Genomic DNA, 5305 nt, shown 5'->3' with positions numbered 1-5305 from the left:
GAAACTTTAAACTTTTTATCGTTAAAATTTATTTTATATTGCAATTTATCCTTGATTTTCTGAAATTATTTGAAATCTGTTGGTATGAGTTCCTTCACGGAAAGCTCATACCTATTGTAAAAAATCTGTTCAATATCTTTGATCAATTAGGCAGGAAAGTCATCTATCTGGTTGAGTAATACAACAGGAAGTCATTCTGGACCCCTGTTTTCATCTTATTTATATAACAGCTCGCTCTAGCCAAGAGGGTTTTAGATCCTCTGAATACTGTAATTATTCGAATTAATGCCAGAGCTCGAAAAGATGCCGGTTTTGAGTAGACGCCAGACAAATGTTCCTAGTTTTGAAGTGCCGAGGGCGGTCATTCGAGGTAGATTATATTCAGATATACAGAAGGCATTCAGATATAGAAAATAATCAAGATTTCTGTTTCAAAATTGCAAAAAATATTAAAGTTAAATTAGCAGAAATAATTAACTTTAAAAATTTTATTTGGTGCTGTCAATTTATGTACGCCGGGTCTCAAATAAACGCTGGTTTCAAATAAAGCCAGGGTGAAAAATAAACTTTGAGAAAAATCGTCGGGGGCGTCTTTTCAGGCAAATGCTGTATTCAAAAAAAGCTATGTTAACCTGAATTATTCTCTCTGGATGAATCGCTCATTTGTGCCTTAAGAAATGTTAGTTTTGCTACCTTAATAAACACTAACAATTCTAAAGTACCTTGTGTTATGATTGCATTTTACAATCAAACCGCTGATAAAAGGAAAAGCTAAAGGACTTTCAATTAGATCAATTAGATTTATATTGTACGTACCTTAACAGCGACGAAAGCCCACGAAAGGCATTGAGTTTGGCGTTTTCTCTCTTTAAATTAACTTTGTTCAGCATCTTTTAATGTACTTCAAAGCAAAAATATTCTTTTATAGACAAATGCATCAAAAAGATTATTTTTCACTTTGTGAATTTTCTGTAATTTTTTTTCTCGTTCTGTCATCCTAAAACCGTATCATTCCGTCGTTTGCTGTGGTGTAGAGAGGGGGGATTTGTTGGCGTAACCCTTCGAAGTCGTTTCAGGCCACATCCTTCATCTTAAAAAAGGGCCCTTCTACAATTGTAGTGCTGCACCTTCTAATAGATCCTATTTTTCAAAGGTAAATTATTCAAAGATGCTTTCTCCCTGCATATTTGCACCACAAATATGCTACAAATTGGTAATTTAGTATTTATCAAAAAATGCATCAGATGAAAATGCAATGAAACTAGAAAAAGTTTCTTACAGCGTTATTTTAATGCTCTCAACGCAACGCTGTGGAACTGCAAGCACAATTAAAGCATGTTTCCATTGTCGTGTGAACACCTGTTGAAAAGGTTCGTTCCATTCCGTTCTCGTTTGAACTTAGGCTAGGGTTCGCGGCACAAATAAACGACTCTAAAAATGTACGAGTATAAAAATATTCTAGTATTAAAGTAAATACCATCAGTACGATGTCCGCATCTCGAGTCTCTTCTGTTCTTCTGGATCATTAAAGACCCAAAATTGGTGGGTCTAGCCTTTTATAAAAGCAGGCCTATTGACATCAAATGATATTCATTTTAATTCTTTGGAATAAATTAGTGGTAATATGAGTCATGTTCTGTTGGCAGGTTCCTTCCAAAAACTAATCATCTGTGGTTTTTGCTTATTATTTTTAACTTTAAGTATCAATTCTTTTTTTCGTGTCAACATTCGAAATGAATCATCATAGTTTGTCTATTATTTTATTATTGATGTCATGTTTTTTTGTATCACCTTACCCGCAGTTTGTCTTTGCATTTTACCAATAGTTTGATTGTTGTTATTTGAAATATCTCGCTACACGTTATGCAATTTAACGGTGTTGGCCCCGAATAAAGTCCGGTCAAGCTGATAGCGAAAGAAATCCGGTCAGGCTAGTACCGAAAGAAGTCCGGTGAAGCTGATAGCGAAAGAAATCCGCTCAAGCTGATACCGAACGAAATCCGGTCAAGCTGATACCGAAAGAAATCCAGTCAAGCTGATACCGAGAAAAGTCCTGTCAGGTTGATACCGATGCAGATGCTATACCAGCTATGCAAATGGCTCCCTCGATGCCGATATTCTTGTAAAACTAATAATACCATATTTTTTAATTAAGTAGAATGTTACAAAAAAGGTCATGAAAGTATTACAGATATAGCCGATTTTGCATATTTTGAGACATTTAGCCATGCTTTTTCGCTCATATGATAAAAACTTAAAGTTTCCTCATGATCGGAGAGGATTGCTAAGGATCGCTGAGGACCCTTTGAGAATCGCCAAAATTCTGTAACGATCCTCCGCGGTCGTGAAAGATCCGATCGCTGAGGAAGTGAGTTCTATTCCAGCGATCGTGAACAATCCATAAAGATCCATGATCGTGAACGATCCATGATACAGTTGAGGTGACAAGAGAAAAAAAATCATTAGCAATTGTAAAATGGCTGGAGATAAGAAACTCGACAAAGTGAGATTTATGGAAGATTTGCAGCAGAACGAGTAACTTTATATTCAATTTAACCGAGAATTTAAAGATAAATACACAAAGATGAATTGCTTGGCAGCATCGGGAGAGAAGCGCAAAATTGGACCTGAAGAAGCTGGGCTCATATTCAAAACTATAAGGACGGACTATGGGCGATCCTCAGCGATCCTCAGCGATCTTCAGCGATCCTCAGCGATCCTCAGCGATCCTCAGCGATCCTCAGCGATCCTCAGCGATCCTCAGCGATCCTCAGCGATCCTCAGCGATCCTCAGCGATCCTCAGCGATGCTCAGCGATCATATGGAAACCAGGCCTAAGATTTCAGCTTTAACGAGGGTACCCAATGTGTTTTCGGGAAAGAGGGAATCGTCATTGTTGTGGTTGGGAATCGGGCACTGTCTAAATTTCGTGAGCAGGATGGAAGAATCGATATTACCGGGATTCGGAATTTGATGCTTGGAACTCGGAAATCGGGCGAAAAACGCACAAGGAATTCGGGAATCAGCCTAGTCGGAACCCTAATCGACATTCTGAATATTTTCCCATTCACAGTTCAAAGTGGAAATCTCGCGTTTTCTATTCAGTCTTGACTGAAACTGGATCCGTTCTATACATTGACTTCAACATTATTTACTAATAACTGTATGCATTAAAAGCAAGTAGCTTTATTCACTGTTTCGTTGTGCTCTAGATCAAAATTTTGTATCAATCTCAAAGAAACAAGAACTTGTTATAAATCTGTTTGATGGTTGAACGAATCAGAGAAAAAAGGATGAGAATCAGAGAACGGCGTAGAGGTATTTACCAAAAAATGTCCGTGTGCTATAACCTTTGAAAATAATTATATTATTTAAATGTACATTACTACAACAACAAAGAAGAAATGCTAGAGAACATATAATAAATTGATAATACAAAGTATTCCTCTACCAGTCTGATCTGATGTCGAATCATATTTATACTGTTTTGACGTCTATGTCTTCAACGTATTTGTTAACTAATTTCTTTAATAACAAGGTCTATCAACCATAACCTTAACCCTAACCCTAACTTTAGCCCTTAGCCTAACCCTAACCCTGACCCTAAACCTAACCCTAACCCTAACCCTAACCGTAACCGTAACCCTAACCCTAACCCTAACCTTAACCCTAACTCTAACCCTAACCCTAACCCTAACCCTAACCCTAACCCTAACCCTAACCTTAACCTTAACCCTAACTCTAACCCTAACCCTAACCCTAACTCTAACCCTAACCCTAACCCTAACCCTAACCGTAACCGTAACCCTAACCCTAACCCTAACCCTAACCCTGAAGAAAATCAAGCACTCCTTATGAACTGGCAAGGAAAATATAAGGTATACAGGAACAAAGCAATACGACGACGAGAATCCAATGTCACGAAAGATATTTTCAAATAATATTTCGCCCCGGCATACAGGGCTTCATCAGAGTAAATGAAACGAACGAGTGAATGGATTTGAAATGTGAGATGGTGGTGCCGGATTGGTGGATGTTGAATGGTGTGAATGCAGCGCAGTGGAGAAAAAATGGGATGATGGAAGTAGGGGAGGGAAAGGTGGTGGGTGATGCAAGGGGATGTGGGTGGTGCTATGGAGATTGATGCAATGGGATGATAATGATGACTATAAACATGAAAAAAAAGAAAAAAAATAATAATAATAATGATAATAATGATAATAATTGTGATGGAACTGAGAAAAATGGAATGTTGATTATAGTAATGGTGGTGATGATGATTATAATGGTAGGGAAAATATGGTGTGGGTTGTGAGGGCGGCGTGATAGGTGATAAGTTGTTTTGTAAAGTTAACGGTCGGTGGTTCTGTTCATGCCGTTGGGAGTAAGGGTGTTCCCCAGGCCAATGAGATATTGCTCCTTAGCTCGACAAACACTCTCTCGTTTGTCATTAAGTCTAAGTAGTGGTGTGATGGCAAGGTCGTGGATGGTGTGTGCTGGGCTGCAGAAATGTTCTGCAACACCAGACTTGTCTTCTTTTTTGTTGATAATGTCTCTTCGGTGCTCGTTAAATCTGTCTTTAAGTCGTCTGCTAGTTTGTCCGATGTATTGGCAGTTTTTGTTTCCGTTATATAGACAGCGTTTGCATTGAAATGCGTATATGACGTTGGTGGAGTTGCAGTCCAGTCGTTGTTTTATGTCGTAGTTTTTGTCAGTGTTAGAAAAATTAAATGTTGTAGTCCCGTCTGTGATATGTTGGCATGTTAAACAGTTACGTCGCGAGTGGCATTTGTATGAACCTATGGGATCGCTGGGTGTGGCATTTTTAATTTTGGCACGAACCAGTAAATCCCGGAGGTTTTTCGGTCTGCGGTAACTAAGTATGGGTGCGTCGGGGAAGGCTTCTTTACATGTGTTAGAGTATTGTAGTATGTCAAGGTTGTGTTTGAGTATGGTGGATAGCTGTGGCAAAGCTGGGTGGTAGGTAACAACAAATGGCGTGCGATGATTAGTGCGTGGTTTGGTGGTCTTGAGGCAGTCTTGTCTGGTTTTCTAAGCAGCCTTCTGTATTTGTTTGTTTGTCTGTTTGGGTTTGTAACCCCGTTTTGTCAAGTATTCCAGTAGTTGTCTCGTGCGATATTTGAACGTTTCGTCTTCGGAGCAGATCCGTCGTAGTCGTAGGGCAAGACTGTATGGAATGGATTGTTTGGTGTGTTTGGTGTGTGCGGAGGTGCTGAGGAGATATTGGTGTGTATCCGTGGGTTTGACGTAGAGGTCTGAAGAGAGGGTATTATCATTATTGATG

Source organism: Rhopilema esculentum, chromosome 16, assembly GCF_057945365.1.
Source record: "Rhopilema esculentum isolate cy_ngs chromosome 16, ASM5794536v1, whole genome shotgun sequence".
Taxonomy (NCBI): domain Eukaryota; kingdom Metazoa; phylum Cnidaria; class Scyphozoa; order Rhizostomeae; family Rhizostomatidae; genus Rhopilema; species Rhopilema esculentum.
The sequence above is the reverse complement of the archived record's forward strand: the minus strand, read 5'-3'. Positions refer to the sequence as shown.